General features: G+C 47.1%; 1 protein-coding gene across 5 annotated transcripts in view; it reads right to left on the bottom strand.

Moving 5' to 3' along the window:
• Positions 1-27,674, bottom strand: part of scn5lab (sodium channel, voltage gated, type V-like, alpha b) — a 182,685-nt gene that overhangs the window by 45,613 nt on the left and 109,398 nt on the right. The window lies entirely within an intron of this gene.

The following is a 27,674-nucleotide window of genomic DNA, read 5'->3' as shown; positions in this document are numbered from 1 at the left end:
TGTCAGCCTCCAACGGGAACAGAAGCTCTCCATGTCCATGTTAAACAAGAGAACCTGCTCCTCTGGGCTGTAGGGCTGTGTGTGTTTAGTGTGTGTGTGTGTGTGTGTGGAGGGGGGGGGGGTTGTGTGTGTGTGTGCATCTGTCTGCGTGCCTCCATGCTTCCGTGCCTGCCTGCCTGAATTTGCACATGGCAACCATAGCCCCTTAGACACAGGGCCACTTTTCCTCAGTTTAGTAAATGTCAACCGTGCATGCAGTTTCATGATGGAATTTCATTACCATCGTGTAATGATTACAAACACCATTTTGTAGTCAAATTTCGATTTTCTTCCCACATCCTAACACGAGCTTCATAAATGAAACTGTGATTAATAGGGCCTATAATAACGAAACATCCTAGACCAAAACTGCATGTTTTGGGTTTACCTGAGACTGTTCTCTCTGTGTTTCTCCAAAGGCTTATTGGTGTCGTACCAACGCATCAATCAAATCAATCCAAATCAATGAATTGACATGTCATTCATCCATTTCCTGGTAACCATCCATCTATTATATCTTTGCAGCCAGCGTCAATCAACATTGACAATGTTCTATGGTTCTGAGATTTCACACTACTTTTGGCAAAGGGAAACAAACATGTTATGTGGGAGTGTCTAGCGTGTCCCCATATTACCCAGGGGAACAAACCATAAGTGTATGTGTGCATGCGTGCATGCATGTGTGTGCATGTGTGTGTTTGAGGATGGGAGTTGGAGGCGACACAGCCCTGGACACCCTGTGCCGGTCTCGCCACACTTGGTGCCCGCTGCGACAGGTGTAATTAGGTGTCTGGCTTTTCTATTTTCTGCCCCGCTACACTTGTCCTACAAACACACCACCATGCCATGCTGCCATCTCAGAGAGTGATAGAGCTAAAACACCATAGAGTCCACTGAATAACCGTCTTCATTCAATTGTTTGAGATCAAGAAGAGGGACTGGGCTTTACTTACTTACTAACATTTGCCTGCTTGCCATAGCTGTTTAAAATCACATGATGCACACTCGATGATGTCATCAGTGGCTCCTTCTATTGTTATTTTGAAACAATAAAACCAGCTGTTTTCACATCTGTTGACATTGCAGTGGTGCTGGAGATGATCAATTTGATGTTGAACATTTTAGAATGTTCCCTTTTAAGTTTGCAGGCTAAGGTTGACCTTAAAAAATGACGAACACACAAATCTACACCCGACACTCCCCCATTTCAAGACAACCTACAGGAGACGCATCACAACACCTCATGTATCATCCCACAATAGCACAAATAAGTCAATAGTATAACATAGACTGTTTATGGTCGATGCTGACTCTCACGTCAACCATGAGTTGCATGTTAGCGGGCATGACACTGGTGAGATGACTGTGTGTCAAATCACCACACTCACCTCGCATGATGACACACTACATGGCCAAAAGTATGTGGACACCTGCTCGTCGAACATCTCATTCCAAAATCATGGCCATTAATATGGAGTTGGTCTCCCCTTTGCTGCTATAACAGCCTCCACTCTTCTGGAAAGGGTTTCCACCAGATGTTGGAACATTGCTGTGGGGATTTGCTTCCATTCAGCCACAAGAGCATTAGTGAAGTCGGGCACTGATGTTGGGCGATTAGGCCTGGCTTGCAGTTGGCGTTCCAATTCATTCCAAAGTTGTTTGATGGGGTTGATGACAGGGCTCTGTGCAGGCCAGTCAAGTTCTTCCACATCAATCTCCTCAAACCATTTCTGTATGGACCTCGCTTTGTGCATGGGGACATTGTCATGCTGAAACAGGAAAAAGCCTTCCCAAAACTGTTGCCACAAATTTGGAAGCACAGAATCATCTAGAATGTCATTATGCAGTAGTGTTAAGATTTCCCTTCACTGGACCAAGGGGCCTAGCCCGAACCATGAAAAACAGCCCCAGACTATTATTCCTCCTCTACCAAACTTTACAGTTGGCACTATGCATTGGGTCAGGTAGCGTTTTCCTTGCATCCGTCAAACCCAGATTCGTCCGTTGGACTGCCAGACGATGAAGCGTGATTCATCACTCCAGAGACTGTGTTTCCACTGCTCCAGAGTCCAATGGAGGCGAACTTTACACCACTCCAGCTGACGCTTGGCATTGCGCATGCCGATTTTAGGCTTGTATGCGGCTGCTCAGCTGCTCGGCCATGGAAACCCATTTCATGAAGCTCCTGATGAACAATTATTGTGGTGGCTTTGCTTCCAGAGGCAGTTTGGAACTCGGTAGTGAATGTTGCAATGGAGGACAGATGATATTTACATGCTACGTTCTTCAGCACTCGGCTGTCCCATTCTGTGAGCTTGTGTGGCTTACCACTTCGCGGCTGAGCCGTTGTTGCTCCTAGACGTTTCCACTGCACAATAACAGCACTTACAGTTGTTAATGTATTATGTATATATGGCGTAGTTAGCTGGCTCACCCCTCCTCCAACCTCCATCCATCCCAATGGTGTTACAATGAAATCCCCACTAAGGAGTTACCAATGGGTAGTATAATATAAACTACAGTATAATAACGCTGGGCTAAACCTTATACACTAAGATAATACGAAGGTTAATCATATAGCTCAAATAGTGGTAGATAATTATATTTCCTAGACCTATGCTATGTTGGCTATTATGCTGAATGTGTCCATTTTAATTTAAAGATCAATTTCCATTGCGTGGCTACTATAGCCCATAGGGGAAAAAACGACTGTACATCCAACTTCGTTACTGGATATATTGTAAAGTGGAATTCTGAATGGGATTAATAGGGACTCACAAACACCCTGTGGATAGATAGTTTCTTCCCATTGGATGCTCTTTATCTGGTGATAAGTCAGTCAGTCAATCAGTTGTCTATGCAGCTAATGACAGAGAGTACATTGGCTTCCCCTGTAGGAGGAGCACTTGTTCAATGCCAAACGTGTGTGGCACACGCACGCACGCTCACACACACACATTCTTGTGCAGCTAATCTTGTGGGGACATACAATTCAAACCTATTCAAAATCCTATTTTCCTTAACCCCTAACCCTAAACCTTACCCTTACCCTTACCCTAAACCTTACCATAACCTTAACCCAAAAACCTACCCTAACTCTAAACCTAACCCTAGCTCCTAACCTTAAAGCTAACCCTAGCTCCTAACCTTAAAGCTAACCCTAGCTCCTAACCCTAACACTAATTCTAACCTTAACCCTAAACCCCCTCGAAATAGCATTTGACCTTGTGGGGACCAACAAAACGTCCACAGTTGGTCACATTTTTTCCCCTTTAATATTCTTGTAGGGACTTCTGGTCCCCACAAGTATAGTTAAACACATCCGCACGCACACACACACACACACACACACACACACACACACACACACACACACACACACACACACACACACACACACACACACACACACACACACACACACACACACAGTCTTGGTGAAAAATCATTTTCTTTAGATCTCTCATTAGACTTCCTCCCTCCCAGTGTTTTCTTTAACTTAATTATGCTGTAATTATGTTAATCATGTAAGGGCCCTCTTGTTGGCTCTTTAATAATTCTAAGTGTGGTGCTCTTAGCCAAATTGACTGGGAGGTGTGTCCACTGCGAGATGACGGTAGATGACTGAGTCGAGATCAAATGGTTAATCTGGCTTCCTCTAACTGTCTAATTACATGTGATGTTATACTGTAGATGCAGTAGGTCTGCTGGATTCTACAGTACTGGACTGTATGCTATTGTTCCAGTATCTTCAAGTATAATGTTATGAGAGCTACATAATATACAGTGCATTCGGAAAGTGTTCAGACCCCTGGACTTTTTCCAAATTTTGTTACGTTACAGCCTTATTCTAAAATTGATTAAATTATTTCTTTTTCCTCATCAATCTACACACAATACCCCATAATGACGAAGTGAAAACAGGTTTTTAGAATTTTGGCAAATGTATTACCAATAAAAAACAGAAATACCTCCTAGACCCTGAACTCACATCCTCCTTGAGATGTTTCTACAACTTCATTGGATTCAACCTATGGTAAATTCAATTGATTGGACATGATTTGGAAAGGCCCACACCTGTCTATATAAGGTCCCACAGTTGACAGTGCATGTCAGAGTAAAAACCAAGCCATGAGGTCAAAGGAATTGTCCGTAGAGCTCCGAGACAGGATTGTGTCGAGGCACAGATTTGGGGAAGGGTACCAAAAATGTCTGCAGCATTGAAGGCCCCCAAGAACACAGTGGCCTCCATCATTCTTAAATGGAAGAAGTTTGGAACCACCAAGACTCTTCCTAGAGCTGGCCGCCCGGCCAAACTGAGAAATTTGGGGTACAAGTGCCTTGGTCAGGGAGGTGACCAAGAACCCGGTGGTCACTCTGACTGAGTTCTAGAGTTCCTCTGTGGAGATGGGAGAACCTTCCAGTAAGACAACCATCTCTGGCCTTTATGGTAGAGTGGCCAGACGGAAGCCACTCCTCAGTAAAAGGCACATCACAGCCCACTTAGGATTTGCCAAAAGGCACCTAAAGACTCTCAGACAATGATAAACAAGATTTTCTGGTCTGTGAAACCAAGATGGCCTGAATGCCAAGTGTCACATCTGGAGGAAACCTAGCACCATCCCTACGATGAAGAATGGTGGTGGCAGTATCATGCTGTGGGGATGTTTTTCAGTGGCAGGGACTGGGAGACTAGTCAGGATCAAGGGAAAGATGAATGGAGCAAAGTACAGAGAGATCCTTGATGAAATCTTGCTCCAGGGCGTTCAGGACCTCAGACTGGGGCAAAGTTTCACCTTCCAACAGGACAACGACCCTAAACACACAGCAAGACAACGCAGGAGTGGCTTCAGGACAAGTCTCTGAATGTCCTTGAGTGGCCCAGCCAGAGCCCGAACTTGAACCCAATTGAACATCTCTGGAGAGACCTGAAAATAGCTGTGCAGCAGAGAAGAATGGAAGAAACTCCCCAAATACAGGTGTGCCAAGTTTGTAGCGTCATACCCTGTAATTGCTGCCAAAGGTCCATCAATAAAGTACTGAGTAAAGGGTCTGATTACTTATGTAAATGTAATATTTTATTTTTAATACATTTGCTAAAATTTCAAAAAATCTGTTTTTGCTTTGTCACTATGGGGCATTGTGTGTAGACTGACGAGGGGAAAAAAATATTTAATCCATTTTAGAATAAGGCTGTAACGTAACAAAATGTGGAAAAAGTCAGGGGAGCTGATGTCACGCCCTGACCTGAGAGAGACGTTTTTCTCTGTTTAGTTATGTCAGGGTGTGATATTTTTTTATTTATTTTATTTATTTCACCTTTATTTAACCAGGTAGGCAAGTTGAGAACAAGTTCTCATTTACAATTGCGACCTGGCCAAGATAAAGCAAAGCAGTTCGACAACATACAACAACACAGGGTTACACATGGAATAAAACAACATACAATCAATGATGCAGTAGAAAAAAAATAAGACTATATACAATGTGAGCAAATGATGTGAGATAAGGGAGGTAAAGGCAAAAAATGCCATGGTGGCAAAGTAAATAAAGTATAGCAAGAAAAACACTGGAATGGTAGATTTGTAGTTTGAAGAAAGTTCAAAGTTCAAATATAAATAATATGGTGCAAAGGAGCAAAATAAATAATTACAGTAGGGGAAGAGGTAGTAGTTTGGGCTAAATTATAGATGGGCTATGTACAGGTGCAGTGATCTGTGAGCTGCTCTGACAGCTGGTGCTTAAAGCTAGTGAGGGAGATAAGTGTTTCCAGTTTCATAGATTTTTGTAGTTCGTTCCAGTCATTGGCAGCAGAGAACTGGAAGGAGAGACGACCAAAGGAGGAGTTGGCTTTAGGGGTGACCAGAGAGATATACCTGCTGGAGCGCGTGCTACAGGTGGGTGCTGCTATGGTGACCAGTGAGCGGAGATAAGGAGGGACTTTACCTAGCAGGGTCTTGTAGATGACCTGGAGCCAATGTGTTTGGCGACGATTATGAAGCGAAGGCCAGCCAACGAGAGCGTACAGGTCGCAGTGGTGGGTTGTATATGGGGCTTTGGTGACAAAACGGATGGCACTGTGATAGACTGCATCCAGCTTGTTGAGTAAGGTATTGGAGGCTATTTTGTAAATGACATCGCCGAAGTCGAGGATTGGTAGGATGGTCAGTTTTACGAGGGTATGTTTGGCAGTATGAGTGAAGGATGCTTTGTTGCGAAATAGGAAGCCAATTCTAGATTTCACTTTGGATTGGAGATGATTGATGTGAGTCTGGAAGGAGAGTTTACAGTCTAACCAGACACCTAGGTATTTGTAGTTGTCCACAAATTCTAAGTTAGAACCGTCCAGAGAAGTTATGCTGGACGGGCGGGCAGGTGCAGGCAGCGATCGGTTGAAGAGCATGCATTTAGTTTTACTTGTGTTTAGGAGCAGTTGGAGACCACGGAAGGAGAGTTGAATGGCATTAAAGCTCGTCTGGAGGGTTGTTAACACAGTGTCCAAAGAAGGGCCAGAAGTATACAAATGGGGTGGGCATTCTATGTATTTTATTTCTATCTTTTGGCCAGGTATGGTTTCCGATCATAGGCACCTGTCTATCGTTGTCTCTGATTGGGAACCATACTTAGGAAGCCCTTTTTCACTCCTTGAGTTGTGGGATCTTGTTTTTGTGCAGCTGCCTTTGAGCAGCCCCAGAACATCACGTTTCTTTCTGTTTATCCTGTTTATTGTTTTGTTTCGGTTTCACTTCTAAATAAAGGATGTGGAATTACCGGCACGCTGCGCCTTGGCTTATTTATGACAGGGAGTTCGAGGACAGTGATCGTGACAGCTGAATACTTTCCGAATGCACCGTACTGGGCCTTGTACAGGTGCTTCATGTAGAATGGGATTTACACACACACAAAAATAGATAAAAAGGCATATATATATAGTACACATACTGTACGTGCACACACACACACACACACACACACACACACAAACACACACACACATGCAGATATAGATTTATTTTTACCAATTTGCATTTGACCTTTCACTTGAGGGCTTTTACCATGCTGTGGCTAATATTTTTCTCTGACATAACATCAGTCAAACCATTAGCAGTCTACCACGTTATGGTGTCATTTCTAAAAACATAAAAGGCAGCAAATCAATTAGAAATCGGGGGGAGTTCATGTTATGGCGTCAACTCTGCTATTACAGCAGTGACATATTTTGTCACATGTAGCCAGGTCAATGACAGGTCAATGTCACCACATCCCTGGTGGTGAACATCACCTCATGGCATAAGGGACCAGAATAAACTGTGCCACTAGGTCAATAACAAAATCCCTTCCCTGAGAAAATCTGACGCTCAACGTTGGGACTGGTGCGTCCGTATCAGCATGGATTCATTCATTTTTTGTATGTATGCGTGTGTGTTTGTGTAATTTTGCATGACACACACACACACACACACACACACACACACACACACACACACACACACACACACATTAAACCAACATCCCACCCATCATGTCAATGTACTGCACTCATAACAACAAACAGGTTTTTGCCTTTCTGAGCCAAGGCCTGTGTAAAGGATTAAACCCAGCTTTTAGAATAAATCACCTTTAACAGTCAACAGCCACAGCTTCATTAGGAAATGCATCGCCGACGTTGTCCCCACATTGAAGGTTCCCTGCTTTCCCAATCAAAAGCCCTGGATTAACACTGAGGTTGGGACAGGGCTACCGCTCACAGGGCTATCACAGAAAAAGCTGAGGCTACGGCTGAGGACAGGAACAAGTAAAAGAAGTCCCGCTACGACTTCCACAGAGTCAATAAACGAGCAAAAGGACAATACAGGAATAAGGTGGAATCATATTACAAAGGCTCTGACACCCGCTGCATGTGGCAGGGGCTACAGTCCATTATGGATTATAGAGGAAGACCCAGCTGTGATCTGCCCAACGATGCCTCTCTACCAGACCAACTCAATGCATTTTATGCACGCTTCGACAATAACAACACCATGCCGTGCGAGAGGGCTCCCACCGGCCCAGAGGACTGGGTGATCCCACTCTCAGAGGCCCACGTGAGAAAAGTCTTTAATCAGGTCAAAACTCACAAGGCCACGGGGCTGAACGGTATTCCAGGGTGTGTTCTCAGAGCAGATCAGCGAACAGGCTTATTTACAACAATTTTTAACCTCTCCTTGTCCCAGTCTGTAATCCCCACATGTTTTAAGCTGACCACCATCATTCCTGTTCCCCAAAACTCTAAGGCTTCATGCCACAATGACTAAAACCCTGTAGCACTCACATCTGTAATCATTAAGTAATTTGAAAGCCTGGTTATGGCACACAACTCCATCATCCCAGATACCCTAGACCCACTCCAATTTGCACACAGCTCCAACAGACGCAATCTCAATTTCGCTCCACACTGCCCTCCCCCACCTAGATAACAGGAATACCTATGTGACAATGCTGTTCATTGACTACAGTTCAGCGTTCAACACCATAGTCCCCTTCAAGCTTGTCACAAAGCATAGGACCTTGGGAATGAACACCTCCCTCTGCAACTGGATCCTGGACTTCCTGATGGGCCGACCCCAGGTGGTGAGGATAGGTAACATCACCTCCGCCACTCTGACTCTCAACACGGGGGCCCCACAGGGCTGCGCGCTTTGCTTACTCCCCTCCTGTACTCCCTGTTAACCCACAACTGTGGCCACGCACGACGCCAACACCATTATCAAGTTTGCTGATGAGAAAGCGTACAGGGAGGAGGTCAGTGACCTGGTATTGTTTTTGTATTTATTAAGGATCCCCATTAGTTCCTGCCAAGGCAGCAGCTACTCTTCCTGGGGTCCAGCAACATTAAGGATGTTACATAAAATGTAACATTTTACATGACATTACATTTCACAACACGTTAGGTGTGTTCCCTCAGACCACTACTCTACTAACTCATATCTACAATACAAAATCCATGTGTATGTGTGTGTGTGTCTGTGTCTGTGTGTGTGTCTCTTCACAGTCCCCACTGTTCCATAAGGTGTATTTTTATCTGTTTTTTTGTATCTGATTCTACTGCTTAAAATCAGTCACCTGATGTGGAATAGAGCTCCATGTAGTCATGACTCTATGTAGTACTGTACGCCTCCCATAGTCCCATGTACGCCTCCCATAGTCCCATGTACGCCTCCCATAGTCCCATAATCTTGTGGGGTATGCATGTGTGTCCGAGCTGTGTGCTAGTAATTTAAACAGACACCTCGGTGCATTCAGCATGTTAACACCTCTTACAAAATCAAGTAGTGATGAAGTCAATTTCTCCTCCACTTTGAGCCATGAGATATTTACATGCATATTAGTGTGGTCCCGGGATAACAACTTCTCCCTCAACGTCAGTAAGACCAAGGAGCTGATCGTAGACTACAGGAAACTGGTAGGGTGAGCACGCCCCAATCCAAACTGAGAGGGCTGGAGTGGAAAGGGTTGGGAGGTTCACGTTCCTCGGTGTCCACATCACTAAGGACTTAAAATGGCCCGCGTGAAGGCGCGACACACACACACACACACACACAGCTGCTACTCTGATTATCATATATCCTGATGCCTTGTCCCCTTTCCCCTTAAATATCTACCTCCATCACTCCAGAATCCCTGCACATTGTAAATATGGTGTTGTAACTGACCGTGTATATAGGTTCCTACTTTCCTTTGTTTTTATTTCTTATTTTTATTTCTTGTGTGTTTTTGTTCTACCTTATATAATTTTTAGTGCTACATTGATATTGATTACTGCATTGCTTGGTTTAGAGCTTGCAAGAAAGGCATTTCACTCTACTTCTGCACGTCACATAAAAACCTGAAACTTTTCAATATGAACGGAGCCCCTCCCCTTTCTCCAGCCTGCAACCTTGGACCCCTGACACTGTTCGAGACCAGAGGCAATCTCGCCAAATGAAGACCTCAACCCACAAACGCTCTAAAATTGCAGCACATGCACACCCACACAGCCTCACAGATCACCGGGGGAAGGCACGAAAACTGATGCATTCATCAATCAAGGATTACAAAATGTTGGGAGTCCCATCCCACCTGAGCCCAACTCGTTTAGTCAGATTGTACCAATTAGTTTCGATTGGGTCCGGCATTTGCTCTCGATCAGTAGTTCCCAAAGCAGTACTACACAATGGTATTCCCCAGAAATAATGTTTTGAACATAAATGCACTGTAATTTAAGCTCTCAAACGGCAAATGTTTTTCTCGGCACCATCATCAAATGTATAGAATTGCACGGAATTAGCTTTAAAGCCGCAAAAACATTATCTCTGAGAGGGGCCTTCACAATGCAGAAGTCATAGTAAAACTGCTTGTATGCTATTCTTATGGCATTCTTAAAGGAAAACTCCACCCAAAAACAATATTTTGGTATTTATTTCATTAGTCCATTGTTGACATAGTCCCAAAATGTTAAGCTTGTCAGCAATCAAGTTTTCAAGATATGTAACTTTCAAAGTACAGAAATCATCCCAGTATGATGCATCAACAATGGACTAATTAAGAAAATACCAAAAGATAGTTCTTGGGTGGAATTTTCCTTTAAGTAGGAGTTGTGTTCTGATATTATGAGGGGTCCCTGATGCCAGGGGTCCCTGATGCCAGGGGTGGACTAGGACCAGTAATCGGCCCTGGCATTTCTAACACACCGGCCCATTTTTTTCCTTGAGGCCCCCATTATTAGCCAAATAATGATAATTTTGCAAAAAACGAAATAGTTAGACATGCCCACTGGGCTAAAAATGGCCAGTCCGCCCCTGTCCGACGCAAAAAAAGTTTGAATTAGCTAACCGGCTCCAGATTACAGGTACATGTATACATAGACCTGTCACGGTTGTCGTCGGTGAAGGAGGACCAAAACGCAGCAGGTACGTGCAGGCTCATCTTGACGTTTATTTATATTCAAAATGAACATACAAAAATAACAAAAAAACGAAACCACGAACAACAAAACAGTCTGACTAGGCACAAGACTAAGCACAGAACAATCACCCACCAATAACAAACACAAACACACCCTAATATATGGGACTCTCAATCAAAGGCAGATAGACAACACCTGCCTTCAACTGAGAGTCCCAACCCCAATTAACCAAACATAGAAACAGACATACTAGACTAAACATAGAATACCTGAAAACCAAACAGTGCCCAAAAACCCCGGAATACTTAAACCAAATGCCCCTTCAACAAAACACACCACCCCGAACCACATAAAACGAATACCCTCTGCCACGTCCTGACCAAACTACAATACTAATTAACCCTTATACTGGCCAGGACGTGACAGTACCCCCCCCCCCTTAAAGGTGCTAACCCCGGAAGCACCTTAAAAACAAAAAAAACAAAAAAAACAACAACCCCAAACAACAAAACCAAAATTCCCCTCTACTAAAGGGAGGGAAGGGAGGGTGGCTGCCGTCAACGACGGCACTGTGCTACACCCCCCCCCTCCCCAACCCACCTATATCTGGAGGTGGCTCTGGTTCCGGCCGTTCCAGGCTGTCGGGCCACTCTGGCATCGCCGGGGGGCAGTCGGGCCAGTCTGGGCAGTCTGGCAGCTCGGGACAGTCTGGGCAGTCTGGCAGCTCGGGACAGTCTGGGCAGTCTGGCAGCTCGGGACAGTCTGGGCAGTCTGGCCACTCCGGCAGTTCAGGGCAGTCTGGCCACTCCGGCAGTTCAGGGCAGTCTGGCCACTCCGGCAGTTCAGGGCAGTCTGGCCACTCCGGCAGTTCAGGGCAGTCTGGCCACTCCGGCAGTTCAGGGCAGTCTGGCCACTCCGGCAGTTCAGCACAGTCTGGCCACTCCGGCAGTTCAGCGCAGTCTGGCCACTCTGGCAGTTCAGCGCAGTCTGGCCACTCCGGCAGTTCAGGGCAGTCTGGCCACTCCGGCAGTTCAGCGCAGTCTGGCCACTCCGGCGACTGTTGACTGGCGGGCAGCTCCGACGACTGTTGACTGGCGGGCAGCTCCGACGACTGTTGACTGGCGGGCAGCTCCGACGACTGTTGACTGGCGGGCAGCTCCGACGACTGTTGACTGGCGGGCAGCTCTGACGACTGTTGACTGGCGAGGCTGGGTTTACGCACTTGAAGGCTAGTGCGGGGAGCGGGAACAGGACGAGTCGGACTGGGTTGACGCATTTCCGGGTCTGCACGAGAGACAGGAGCTGGAAACCCAGGGCTATGGAGGCGCACAGTCGGTCTAGAGTTTACCTCCTGCACAACCCGCCTTGGCTGGATGGAACTAGTAGCCCTGTACGAGCGGGGTGCTCGTACAGGGCAGACTGGGCTGTGCAGGGGCCTGATGGTAGCCGTGCGTAGAGCGGGAGTTGGGTAGCCTGGTCCTTGGAGGCGTACCGGCGACCAGATGCGCTGCGCAGGCATCCTCCTACCAGGCTGGATGCCCGCTCTAGCACGGCACCTGCGAGGGGCTGGAATAACTCGCACCGGACTGTGCGTGCGTATGGGTGAGATAGTGCGCTCCTCAGCGAAACATAGCGCTCTCCACCCCATACGCTCCTCCATATAACCACGGGTAGCTGGCTTCCGGCTCTTCCTACGCCTAGCCAAACTACCCGTGTGCCCCCCCAAAAAAAATTCTTGGGGGTGCCTCTCGTGCTTCTCCCTCAGCGCGTCCATGGCCTCGTACCTCCGCCTCTCTGCCTTGGCTGCCTCAATTTCCCACTGCGGGCGGCGATAATCCCCAGCCTGGTGCCAAGGTCCGGCCCCGTCCAGAACTTCCTCCCAGGTCCACTTCTCCCGCCAGTCCAACTCGAAGTCCCTCTGCTCCTTCCTCTGCTGCTTGGTCCATAGTAGGTGGGTGATTCTGTCACGGTTGTCGTCGGTGAAGGAGGACCAAAACGCAGCAGGTACGTGCAGGCTCATCTTGACGTTTATTTATATTCAAAATGAACATACAAAAATAACAAAAAAAAAACGAAACCACGAACAACAATGAACATACAAAAATAACAAAAAAAATACGATCGACAAAAACAACAGTCTGGTAAGGCACAAGGCTAAACACAGAACAATCACCCACCAATAACAAACACAAACACACCCTAATATATGGGACTCTCAATCAAAGGCAGATAGACAACACCTGCCTTCAACTGAGAGTCCCAACCCCAATTAACCAAACATAGAAACAGACATACTAGACTAAACATAGAATACCTGAAAACCAAACAGTGCCCAAAAACCCCGGAATACTTAAACCAAATGCCCCTTCAACAAAACACACCACCCCGAACCACATAAAACGAATACCCTCTGCCACGTCCTGACCAAACTACAATACTAATTAACCCTTATACTGGCCAGGACGTGACAAGACCCATGTATATATAGACCCTGAAACATTCTGTATAACAACAAACTGGGGCTCAAACCAAACCACTTATTTGCTGTATTGGGGCAAAGAAACAGAACGAACCAAGCAAGGACCATGCATCAGAAGAGGTTAGCTCAGGACTAGGCAAGAATACAAAGAAAATAGATATGTTGGGGTAGCCGTCGGGGCCTTGGAGGTGCTGAGGCCTGAATGACAAGGCAGCAGTGTAGCCCCATAGCTCCCTAAGGAGGCAGCATTCAACACTATTAGAAAAAAAGTGCTATCTAGAACCTAAGAGGGTTCTTTGGCTGTCCCCAAAGGAGAACCCTTTTTGGGTAGAACCCTTTCTGGTTCCAGGTAGAACTCTGTGGAAATGGTTCCAAAGGGGTTTTCCCAGGAACAAAAAGAGTTCTTCTTGGAACCAAAAAGGATTTTTCAAAGGGTTCTCCTATGGGGAGACCTTACCTTTCTAAGAGTGTAGCCCATGCCTGCCTGCCTTCTACCCTCTCTGAGACCCAGGGCCTGTCTGCTTCCCTGTCTGAGATCCCGGGCCTGTCTGCTTCCCTGTCTGAGATCCCGGGCCTGTCTGCTTCCCTCTCTGAGACCCAGGGCCACCCTGCTTCCTTATCTGAGACCCAGGGCCTGTCTGCTTCCTTCTCTGAAACCTAGTGCCTGTCTGCTTCCCTCTCTGAGACCCAGGGCCTCTCTGCTTCCCTCTCTGAGAACCAGGGCATGTCTGCTTTCCTTTCTGAGACCCAGGGCAGCATAAATATAACCTGAACTAAATCGCTCATCACAGTGTGCAGTCATTCATGCTTACCCACCACAAAACACTTTGACTGGATCATGTTACAAAGATATGTTAGGAAGACCTTAAATAACCCTGATATATACCAAGGCAGAATATTTAAGGTTGTCAGACTATAAAGACTTAAGACTTGTATCTTTCTTTTGTATCAATGTTTCTCAGAATTGGCCATCTGTTGAGTAACAAGCTACCAAGCTAAAGCTCACAAGCCCTCTTCCAAATCAAAATATAAAATATAAAATAAAAGTAACAAATAATTAAACAGCAACAGTAAAATAACAAGCGAGTCTATATACAGGGGGTACCGGTATAGAGTCAATATGCGGGGGCACAGGTTAGTTGAGGTAATATGTACATGTAGGTAGAGTTAAAGTGACTATGCATAGATTATAAACAGAGAGTAGCAGCAGCGTAAAATAGGGGTCTGGGAAGCCATTTGATTAGCTGTTCAGGAGTCTTATGGCTTGGGGGTAGAAGCTGTTAAAAAGGCTTTTGGACCTCTACTTGGCGCTCCGGTACCGCTGCCATGCGATAGCAGAGATAACAGTCTATGACTAGGGTGGCTACAGTCTTTTGACAATTTTTAGGGTCTTCCTCTGACAACGCCTGATACAGAGGTGCTGGATGGCAGGAAGCTTGGCCCCAGTGATGTACAGGGCTGTATGTACCACCTTCTGTAGTGCCTTCCGGTCAGAGGCCAAGCAGTTGCCACAGCCAGGCGGTGATGCAACCAGTCAGGATGCTCTTGATGGTGCAGCTGTAGAACCTTTTGAGGATCTGAGTACCGATGTCAAATCTTTTAAGTCTCCTGAGGGGGAATCGGCTTTGTCATGCCCTCTTCACAACTGTCTTAGTGTATTTGGACCATGATAGTTTGTTGGTGATGTGGACACCAAGGAACTTGAAGCTCTCAACTTGTTCCACTACAGCCCCGTCGATGAGAATGTGGGCATGCTCTGTTCCTTTTCATGTAGTCCACAATCATCTCCTTTGTCTTGATCACGTTGAGGGAGAGGTTGTTGTCCTGGCACCACACCACCAGGTCTCTGACCTCCTCCCTATAGACTGTCTCATCGTTGTCTGTGATCAGCAAACTTGATGATGGTGTTGGAGTCATGCCTGGCCATGCAGTCATAAGTGAACAGGGAGTACAGGAGGGGACTGAGCACACACCCCTGAGTGGCCCACGTGTTGAGGATCAGCATGGCAGATGTGTTTTACCTACCCTTACCACCTGGGGGCGGCCTGTCAGGAAGTCCAGGATCCAGTTGTTGGAGTTGTTTAGTCCCAGGGTCCTTGGCTTAGTGATGAGCTTTGAGGGCACTATGGTGTTGAACTCTGAGCTGTAGTCAATGACTAGCATTCTCACATAGGTGTTCCTTTTGTCCAGATGGGAAAGGGCAGTGTTGAGTGCAATAGAGATTGCATCATCTGTGGATCTGTTGGGGCGATATACAAATTGGAGTGTGTCTACGGTTTCTGGGATAATGGTGTTGATGTGAGCCATGACCAGCCTTTCAAAGCACTTCATGGCTACAGATGTAAGTGCTACAGGTCGGTAGTCAGTTAGGCAGGTTACCTTAGTGTTCTTGGGCACAGGGACTATGGTGGTCTGCTTGAAACATGTTGGTATTACAGACTCAGTCAGGGACAGGTTGAAAATGTCAGTGAAGACCCTTTCCAGTTGGTCAGCGCATGCTCGGAATACACGTTCTGGTAATCCGTCTGGCCCTGCGGCCTTGTGAATGTTGACTTGTTTTAATTGTCTTACTCACATCAGCTACGGAGAGCGTGATCACACAGTCATCCGGAACAGCTGGTGCTTTCATGCATGTTTCAGTGTTACTTGCCTCGAAGTGAGCATAGAAGTAATTTAGCTCGTCTGATAGGTTTGTGTCACTGGGCAGCTCGTGGCTGTGCTTCCCTTTGTAGTCTGTAATAGTTTGCAAGCCCTGCCACATCCGACGAGCGTCAGCTGGTGTAGTACGATTCAATCTTAGTCCTGTATTGACGCTTTGCTTGTTTGATGGTTTGGAGGGCATAGCGAGATTTCTTATAGGCTTCCGGGTTAGAGTCCTGCTCCTTGAAAGCGGCAGCTCTACCCTTTAGCTCAGTGTGGATGTTGTCTGTAATCCATGGCTTCCGGTTGGGGTATGTACATACGGTCACTGGGGACGACGTCGTCAATGCACTTATTGATGAAGCCCGTGACAGATGCGGTGTACTCCTCAATACCATCGGAAGAATCCCGGAACATATTCCAGTCTGTGCTAGCAAAACAGTCCCGTAGCTTAGCATCTGTTTCATCTGACCACTTTCTTATTGACCGAGTCACTGGTGCTTCCTGCTTTAGTTTTTGCTTGTAAGCAGGAATCAGGAGGAAAGAATTATGGTCAGATTTGCCAAATGGAGGGGGGGGAGCTTTGTACGTGTCTCTTTGTGTGGAGTAAAGGTGGTCTAGAGTTTTTTCCCTCTGGTTGCACATTTAACATGCTGATAGAAATGAGGTAAAACTGATTTGAGTTTCCCTGCATCAAAGTCCCCAACCACTAGGAGCGCCATCTCCGGATGAGCATTTTCCTGTTTGCTTATGGCCGTATACAGCTCATTGAGTGCGGTCTTAGTGCCAGCATCGGTCTGCGGTGGTATATAGACAGCTATGAAAAATATAGATGTAAACTTTCTTTGTAAATAGTGTGGTCTACAGCTTATCATGAGATACTCTACCTCAGACAAGCAAAACCTAAAGACTTCCTTAGATTTCGTGCACCAGCTGTTGTTTACAAATATGCATAGGCCGCCGCACCTTGCCTTACCAGAGGCCGGTGTTCTATCCTGCCGAAAAAGCTTAAGACCCGCCAGCTGTATGTTAATCATGTCGTCGTTCAGCCACAACTCGGTGAAACACAAGATATTACAGTTTTTAATGTCCCGTTGGTAGGATATAAGTGCTCGTAGTTAGTCTATTTTATTATCGATTGATTGTAAATTGGCTAAGAGGACCGATGGTAAAGGGAGATTACCCTCTCGGAGACGGATCCTTACAAGGCACCCGGACCGTCGTCCATGATACCGTCGTCTTTTCCTCCTGCGAATGACGGGGATGAGGGCCTAGTCGGGTGTCTGGAGTAAATCCTTCCCATCCGACTCGTTGAAGAAGAAGAATCTCTCCAGTATGGGGTGAGTTATCGCTGCCCTGATATCAAGAAGTTATTTTCGGTCATAAGACACGGTGGCAGAAACATTATGTACAAACGAAGTTTGTCTCTCTCTCTCTCGCTCTCTCTCTCTCTCTCTCTCTCTCTCTCTCTCAAAGACTGAAACAACTCCCCATAATTTAATTTAGAATAATCAGTGAGCTCAATGAGCTCAAACAAAGTCATAACAGAAAAACTTTTCATAACAGAAAACATGAACATTGTCATATCATTATCATTCTGCCACATGACAGTGAATAATGTGTGTGTCACAGCACTAACCATATCCCATCCTTTTTTGGGGACACATCCCTCTGGATGTTGTGGTCACGTTCTTTCTATATCATTCATGCAATGCTTATTGCATTACACACACTTGTGGCTACAGTCCACACCAACTCTGGAGCAGTGTGACTCAGGGCGCCTAGGGCATCTGTGTCTACTCCGAGACACAGGGCACAGAAGGCCTTGACGGTCACACACACAGGCATGTGTGCTGTGCGTGTTTGTGTGTGTGTGTGTGTGTGTGTGGTGTGTGTGTGTACAGCATGTGTAGTGTGTAGTGTGTGTGGGGGGGAGGGGTGGGTGTAGCGTAAGCGGGAAAGGTTGGCGCAATCCTCGTGAACCTCGCCAATATGATAGAGTTACAAGCCGCTGCTTACCTCACAGATGACTCTGGGTTGAACCTGTTTAGTCACAGGACTGACATATTACCTGTTTAAACACAGGACTGACATATTACATGTTTAGACACAGGACTGACATTTTACCTGTTTAAACACAGGACTGACATATTACATGTTTAGACACAGGACTGACATATTACCTGTTTAAACACAGGACTGACATATTACATGTTTAAACACAGGACTGACATATTACATGTTTAGACACAGGACTGACATATTACCTATTTAGACACAGGACTGACATTTCAGCTGTTTAGTCACAAGACTGACATTTTACCTGTTTAGACACAGGACTGACATTTCAGCTGTTTAGACACAGGACTGACATATTACATGTTTAGACACAGGACTGACATTTTACATGTTTAGACACAGGACTGACATTTCACATGTTTAGACACAGGACTGACATTTCACATGTTTAGACACAGGACTGACATTTCAGCTGTTTAGACACAGGACTGACATTTCACCTGTTTAGTCACAGGACTGACATTTTACCTGTTTAGTCACAAGACTGACATTTCACCTGTTTAGTCACAGGACTGACATTTCACTTGTTTAGACACAAGACTGACATTTCACCTGTTTAGCCACAAGACTGACATTTCACCTGTTTAGTCACAGGACTGACATTTTACCTGTTTAGTCACAAGACTGACATTTCACCTGTTTAGTCACAGGACTGACATTTCACCTGTTTAGTCACAGGATTGACATTTCACATGTCGCTTTAGGGGACGGCCCTGGCTACACGTGACAAAATAGGAGCCTTTGAGTCAGTCTCATGTCATGTGGTGAGTGATGCAGCCTACTTTCTGTGCATGTTCTATGTTCTGGTTTTAAACTTGTCTGCCTCGATTGTTTTGCATAATCCAGCTAGGGCTTGGATAAAGGAGAACACAATCTAATGTGTCTATTGTATAGTGTAGGTAGTGGCAATATTAGAATGGAGAGAGGGGTTATACTTCTCCAATAGCATTTTCACATTACAACTATCAACCCGAACCATGCTATGCTGGCTCTGATATTTGCTTAACATATTCATTACCAGGTCAGCCCAGCACAGCTCAGTTTGGCTCAGTAGTGTTATGATTGTATATTTGTGTCGGTGTCTTTGTTTGGAGAAGAGAGGAGAGTAAATTCTGTTTTATTAGGTAACAATAAACATAGTGGAGGAGAGTCTAGTGCCCAAGCCTGCCACAAAACACACAGCAGTCAATAAAGGTGCCCAGTGAACCATAAAGACAACTCTTCCAGTCCACTTGAGGCTTTTTATAATGAAATGATGCACTGAGAAAACATTAAGCGCCCATGATAGTTAACGATGCCATTTAGCTTGATTCATACGTCTCTGATTGGTAGGAATGTGTAGTGTGAATAACATGGCTCCTAAAGACGGAGAGGGACATAAATAGACCTCAGAATTATAAGCAAGACGTCTTCGCCTTAAAGCTTTATTTTAAGCTTTCATTAAACAGTGCTGTTTTGTTTTTCAAGATTCAACAATTTTGAGTTCTTTGGAATTAATTAAACCAAATACAATTCTGGGGATTTGACACGTATTATGTCTAAAATGCTAGCTATCGCTTGACAACGAGCTTCTCAACCTTAAGAAGTTACACACATACACAACCTCACGTCCTCCCCCACCATCCCCTCCTCACGTCCTCCCCCACCATCTTCTCCTCACGTCCTCCCCCACCATCTTCTCCTCACGTCCTCCCCCACCATCTCCTCCTCACGTCCTCCCCCACCATCTCCTCCTCACGTCCTCCCCCACCATCGTCTCCTCACGTCCTCCCCCACCATCTTCTCCTCACGTCCTCCCCAACCATCTCCTCCTCAAGTCCTCCCCCACCATCGTCTCCTCACGTCCTCCCCCACCATCTTCTTCTCACGTCCTCCCCCACCATCGTCTCCTCACGTCCTCCCCCACCATCCCCTCCTCACGTCCTCCCCCACCATCCCCTCCTCACGTCCTCCCCCACCATCCCCCCCTCACGTCCTCCCCCACCATCTTCTCCTCACGTCCTCCCCCACCATCTTCTCCTCACGTCCTCCCCCACCATCCCCTCCTCACGTCCTCCCCCACCATCCCCTCCTCACGTCCTCCCCCACCATCCCCTCCTCACGTCCTCCCCCACCATCTCCTCCTCACGTCCTCCCCCACCATCTCCTCCTCACGTCCTCCCCCACCATCCCCTCCTCACATCCTCCCCCACCATCGTCTCCTCACGTCCTCCCCCACCATCTCCTCCTCACGTCCTCCCCCACCATCTCCTCCTCACGTCCTCCCCCACCATCTCCTCCTCACGTCCTCCCCCACCATCGTCTCCTCACGTCCTCCCCCACCATCTCCTCCTCACATCCTCCCCCACCATCTTCTCCTCACGTCCTCCCCCACCATCTTCTCCTCACGTCCTCCCCCACCATCCCCTCCTCACGTCCTCCCCCACCATCTTCTCCTCACGTCCTCCCCCACCATCTTCTCCTCACGTCCTCCCCCACCATCTCCTCCTCACGTCCTCCCCCACCATCTTCTCCTCACGTCCTCCCCCACCATCTTCTCCTCACGTCCTCCCCCACCATCCCCTCCTCACGTCCTCCCCCACCATCCTCTCCTCACGTCCTCCCCCACCATCTTCTCCTCACGTCCTCCCCCACCATCTTCTCCTCACGTCCTCCCCCACCATCTTCTCCTCACGTCCTCCCCCACCATCTTCTCCTCACGTCCTCCCCCACCATCCCCTCCTCACGTCCTCCCCCCACCATCTCCTCCTCACGTCCTCCCCCACCATCGTCTCCTCACGTCCTCCCCCACCATCTTCTCCTCACGTCCTCCCCCACCATCCCCTCCTCACGTCCTCCCCCACCATCCCCTCCTCACGTCCTCCCCCACCATCCCCTCCTCACGTCCTCCCCCACCATCTCCTCCTCACGTCCCCCCCACCATCTCCTCCTCACGTCCTCCCCCACCATCTCCTCCTCACGTCCTCCCCCACCATCGTCTCCTCACGTCCTCCCCCACCATCTTCTCCTCACGTCCTCCCCCACCATCCCCTCCTCACGTCCTCCCCCACCATCTCCTCCTCACGTCCTCCCCCACCATCGTCTCCTCACGTCCTCCCCCACCGATACACACATGTGCGTTCTAAGACCTAAAAATAGGTGAACGTGCCTTGATCCATGTTCATTAGTGTCCAGTCTGCAGCACCCAGTGGGTTTTATAATACCGTATTAGTATTAAGACCCAGCATCTGGGTGACCAAACTAAACCAGGCATCTCCTATCCATCCCAGTCACAGCCACCACATCCACCACCTGGGTCTAGACCACCCAGTCCCAGCCATCACCCCAGTCCCAGCCACTACAGACACCACCTGGGTCTAGACCACCCAGTCCCAGCCATCACCCCAGTCCCAGCCACCACAGACACCACCTGGGTCAAGACCACCCAGTCCCAGCCATCACCACAGTCCCAGCAACCACAGCCACCACCTGGTCTAGACCACCCAGTCCCAGCCATCACCACAGTCCCAGCCACCACCTGGTCTAGACCACCCAGTCCCAGCCATCACCACAGTCCCAGCCACCACAGCCACCACCTGGGTCTAGACCACCCAGTCCCAGCCATCACCACAGTCCCAGCCACCACAGCCACCACCTGGGTCTAGACCACCCAGTCCCAGCCACCTCCACAGCCACCACCTGGGTCTAGACCACCCAGTCCCAATCCCAGCCACCTCCACAGCCACCACCTGGGTCTAGACCACCCAGTCCCAGCCATCACCCCAGTCCCAGCCACCACCTGGTCTAGACCACCCAGTCCCAGCCATCACCCCAGTCCCAGCCACCACAGCCACCACCTGGGTCTAGACCACCCAGTCCCAGCCATCACCCCAGTCCCAGCCACCACAGCCACCACCTGGGTCTAGACCACCCAGTCCCAGCCATCACCACAGCCACCACCTGGGTCCAGGCCATCAGGAGATTTACATACTAACCCTGCTTAGACGCAGACATGGGACATTTAATTAGTGCTTTAATAATATCCCATACCCTTCGCCAGTCCTCCCCCCTCCTCCTCTCCCTTTCTCACTCTCATTCTCAACATGGTCTGTTTACCTATACCAAGTACATCAATGTATAGTGAAGCATGCGCTCAATGTAGAATATGCTCCTATAACCACAGGTCTAGCGTCATATTACTCTACTTTCAACCTTTACCATTATGGGAATAACAAATATCTGACAGTGTATCAGTGGTCAGGCAACTCTGAAGTCAGTAGTGGGCCTGGGCGGCCATCTTGGATGAGGTCAGATTAGTATGAGCTCACTGAGCAGGTAGCTCTGGGGTCATAGTGTCATCTGTTCTGCATTGCTAAATAGCTGCATACCTACCCTGGCTCTAGGTGGGGAGCAACATGAGTTGACTACTCACTATAAATAGACCATTGTCTCTACAGGCCCAGCACACACACGCACACGCACACACACCCTTTGTCAACTTAGTAAAAGCCTCTGTGTTCTCTTATGTATATGATATAAAGCCTTACAACCAACAGAATTGGAGCAAATATTGTTTTCATGCCTCCCACTCTCTCGATAGCGAGTGACATCTTGACAGAGAGGAGAAACAGCAAAATGTCAAGGGCAAAATACCAAAAGGGTTGACTTTCATGCACTGTTGATTGGTATTTCATCAACTCATACTTCCAGTCATCTAGATCCAGACACTGTCTAGCCAATAGCCATGAGTCATCCAAGTACGACCAACCAATACCTTTGACCACAGACATTTTAGGATATCTTGCCAAACGAAATCTCAATATTGTGTTTGATAAAATTTGACGTTTGACATTTGACTTGACATTTGAATCTGCTCCCGAGTCCAAAAAATAGTCCGAAACACTGTCGTCTGTATCCAAGCAAAGACTGTTGTGGCAACTGAATATGAAACTGCAACCAAATGCACACGCACGCACACCCAAGCACACGCACGCACACCCACGCACACACTAACCTTCACACCCTGCGTGGTTACATTGCCCATCCATGCAAAATGAGAGCATTTTTGTGCGGATAAATCACATGAATGGTGGAAGGCATAAGCCTCAGGACAGTGTGGCCCACATTCTCACTGATTAACACAACCCTTTCTACCCAAAAACCTCCTAAAAACATGGCTAGTTCTCCTATGACTCATACGGTTACAGTTAGAACCAGTCTTAGCCTGTGGCTAGCCCCCCTAAGGGGTGATTTGAGACACATGATTCAGGTTCAAAGTTATTCAAATACCTTTTGCTAAATGAATTTCAAAGCTTTATTTGGTAGTATGCATTAAACCACTGTGTTATTTGATTAGACTGTCGTGAGACTACACTGGCAGTACATTCTCACAGTAGTTACATTCTATTTCAAATTGGGGAATTATTTGGTGAGGGCTGTTTCTACTCTATTGTATTGTACTTGGATCAAAACAAAACAACAACAATAAATCCCCTGAAAGTATTGCCATCGGAAGCTTGTGTGTAAAGGAGTATCAGAAGAGGAATCTGGAACGAGAGTGCTGTACCGTGGTGTGCTCCTGGTTGATACACAGTTAGCGAGGTGCTAACTGCTGCCAGTTGTGCCTGGGTATTAACACCTGGCATAGTTAAGTTACACAGGGCCATGGTCCAATGGAAGGGCACCACCTGACATGGAGCTTTAAAAATAGACACTGGAGTCACGAACACATACATAAAGTAGCAGCCAGGTCACCCGTGACACAAGTCAGTATTCGGTGTTGGGAGATGACGTGGAAATCGTCCACTAGGGGCAACAGTGAGCGTTGTTACCTTCAAGTCGGTTTCGGTTTTGCTAGGGCATTGTGGAAGAGGATGGACGTAAGCATCTGCCTCTGATTCCAAAGGTCGCAAGTTTAAATCCGGCAATAGAAAGTTGTTTTTGAGATTTTTGTTTTAAGCCTTTCCCAAACCTTAACCCTTACTAGAACAATTTGGAGTTAATGCCTACATTTAACCCTGACCTTAAAAACGTGGAGTTAATGCCTACATTTAACCCTGACCTTAAAAACGTGGAGTTAATGCCTAAACGTACCCTTAAACCCTTTGAAATTTGACACCTGCAACAGTATCTCTATTCCAAATAACTCATTCCATATCATCCCACAGATGTTCAATTAGATTGAGATCTGGTAACTGGGCAGGCCACTGCAGTTAACTGAATTCACTGTCATGTTTGTGGAACCTAGACAATCCTAGTCTTGTGCAAAACCAATTTGCAAATCGATACACTGTTGCTATGAAAGGATGCACTTGATTGGCAATGATGTTCAGATATCCTGTGGCATTCAAATGCTGCTCCACTTTTATCAAGGGGCCCAATGTGTGCCTTGAAAACATACCCCACACCATCACACCACCAGTCTTTAATGTTGACATGCGGCATGATGGATGCATGTACTCGTGGTTTTCTCCACACTCTAATCAAATCAAACTTTATTTGCCACATGCGCCGAATGCAACTTACAAGCCCTTAACCAACAGTGCAGTTCAAGAAAAATAAAATATTTACCAAGTAGGCTAAAATAAAAAGTAAGTAGCAGCAGCATACAAGGGGGGGGGGGTCAATGTAAAATGTGCGGTGGCTATTTTTATGAATTGTTCAGCAGTCTAATGGCTTGGGGGTAGAAGCTGTTGAGGAGCCTTTTGGTCCTAGACTTGGAGCTCCGGTACCACTTACCGTGCGGCAGCAGAGAAAACAGTCTATGACTTGGGTGACTGGAGTCTCTGTCAATTTTATGGGCTTTCCTCTGACACCGCCTATTATATAGGTCCTGGATGGCAGGAAGCTTGGCCCCAGTGATGTACTGGGCCGTTCACACTACCCTCTGTAGCGCCTTAAGGTCAGATACCGAGCAGTTGCCAAACCAGGCGGTGATGCAACCAGTCAGGATGCTCTCGATGGTGCAGCTGTAGAACCTTTTGAGGATCTGGGGGCCCATGCCAAATTTTTTCAGTCTCCTGAGGGTGAAAAGGTTTTGTCGTGCCCTCTTCACGACTGTCTCGGTATGTTTGGACCATGATAGTTCATTGGTGATGTGGACACCAAGAAACTTGAAACTCTCAACCCGCTCCACTACAGCCCCGTTGATGTTAATGGGGGCCTGTTCGGCCTGCCTTTTCCTATAGTCCACGATCAGCTCCTTTGTCTTGCTCACATTGAGGGAGAGGTTGTTGTCCTTGCACCACACTGCCAGTTCTCTGACCTCCTCCCTATAGGCCTTCTCATCATTGTCGGTGATCAGGCCTATTACTGTTGTGTCATCAGTACACTTAATGATGGTGTTGGAGTCGTATTTGGCCACACAGTTGTGGGTGAACAAGGAATACAGGAGGGGACGAAGTACACACCCCTGAGGGGCCCCAGTATTAAGGATCAGCGTGGCAGACGTATTGTTGCCTACTCTTACCACCTGGGGGTGGCCCATCAGGGAGTCCAGGATCCAGTTGCAGAGGGAGGTGTTTAGTCCCAGAGTCCATAGCTTAGTGATGTGCTTCGTGGGCACTATGGTGTTGAACGCTGAGCTGTAGTCGATGAACAGCATTCTCACATAGGTGTTCCTTTTGTCCAGGGCGGTGTGGAGTGTGATTGAGATTGCGTAATCTGAGGATCTGTTGGGCGGTATGCGAATTGGAGTGGGTCTCGGGTGTCTGGGAGGATGCTGTTGATATGAGCCATGACCAGCCTTTCGAAGCACTTCATGGCTACCGACGTGAGTGCCACGGGGCGGTAATCATTTAGGCAGGTATTACAGACTCGGTCAGGGAGAGGTTGAAAATGTCAGTGAAGACACTTGACATTTGGTCTACGCATGCTTTGAGTACACGTCCTGGTTATCTGTCTGGCCCAGCGGCTTTGTGAATGTTGACCTGTTTAAAGGTTTTGTTCACATCGACTACGGAGAGCGTTATCACACAGTCATCCAGAACAGTTGGTGCTCTCATGCATGTTTCAGTGTTGCTTGCCTCGAAGCGAGCATAAAAAGCATTTAGCTCATCTGGTAGGCTCACTTCACTGGGCAGCTCGCGTCTGGGTTTCCCTCTGTAGTCCGTAATAGTTTTCAAGCCCTGCCACATCCAACGAGAGTCAGAGCTGGTGTAGTAGGATTCAATCTTCATCCTGTATTGACGCTTTGCTTGCTTGATGGTTCATCTGAGGGCATAGCGGGATTTCTTATAAGCGTCCGGATTAGTCTCCCGCTCCTTGAAAACGGCAGCTCTAGCCTTTAGCTGAGTGCGGATGTTGCATGTAATACATGGCTTCTGGTTGGGATATGTACGTACAGTCACTGTGGGGACGACGTCGTCAAAAATGCACTTATTGATGAAGTCAATGACTGAGGTGTTGTATTCCTCAATGCCATTGGATGAATCCCGGAATATATTCCAGTCTGTGCTAGCAAAACAGTCCTGTAGTGTAGCATCTGCGTCATCTGACCAGTTCCGTATTTAGAGAGTCACTGGTACTTCCTGCTTTAGTTTTTGCTTGTAAGCAGGAATCAGGAGGATAGAATTTTGGTCAGATTTGCCAAATGGAGGGTGGGGGAGAGCTTTGTATGCATCTCTGTGTGTGGAGTAAAGGTAGTCTAGGATTTTTTCCCCCCTGGTTGCACATATGACATGCTGGTAAAAATTTGGTAAAACTGATTTAAGTTTGCCTGCATTAAAGTCCCTGGCCACTAGAAGCGCCGCTTCTGGGTGTACATTTTATTCTTTGCTTATGGCCTTATAGAGTTGGTTGAGAGCGGTCTTACTGCCAGCTTCGCTTTGTGGTGGTAAATAGACGGCTACGAATAATACAGATGAGAACTCTCTTGGTAGATAGTGTGGTTGACAATTTATCATAAGGTACTCTACCTCAGGCGAGCAATACCTCCGAAACTTCTTTAATATTAGACATCACACACCATCTGTTATTGAGAAAAAGACACACACCCCCACCCCTCGTCTTACCAGAGTTAGCGTCTCTGTTCTGCCGGTGCATGGAAAATCCCGCCAGCTCTATATTGTCCGTTTCTTTGTTCAGCCACGTCTCAGTGAAACATAGGATGTCACATGGCAGGATAATCTTAATAGTAGGCTATCAATTTTATTTTCTAACGATTGCACGTTATCAAGGAGAATGGAAGGCATTGGGAGTTTACTCGCTCGCCTCCAGCTTCTCAGAAGGATCCCCGATATGCGTCCCTTTTCCGGCGTCTTTTCTTCACGCAAAAGACATGGACCTGGGCCTGTTCCAGTGAAAGCAGGATATCCTTCTCGTCGGACTCGTTAAAGGAAAAAGTTTCTTCCAGTCCGTGGTGAGTAATCGCTTTTTTGATGTCCAGAAGTTATTTTCGGTTATAAGTGTCACGCCCTGACCTTAGAGAGCCTTTTTATTTCTCTATTTGGTTAGGTCAGGGTGTGATTTTGGTGGGCATTCTAGATTATGTATTTCTATGTTGGCCTGATATGGTTCCCAATCAGAGGCAGCTGT

This window comes from Salmo trutta, chromosome 6 (genome assembly GCF_901001165.1).
Source record: "Salmo trutta chromosome 6, fSalTru1.1, whole genome shotgun sequence".
NCBI lineage: Eukaryota > Metazoa > Chordata > Actinopteri > Salmoniformes > Salmonidae > Salmo > Salmo trutta.
Note: the sequence above shows the minus strand (reverse complement) of the source record. Positions and strands in the feature narration are given on the sequence as shown.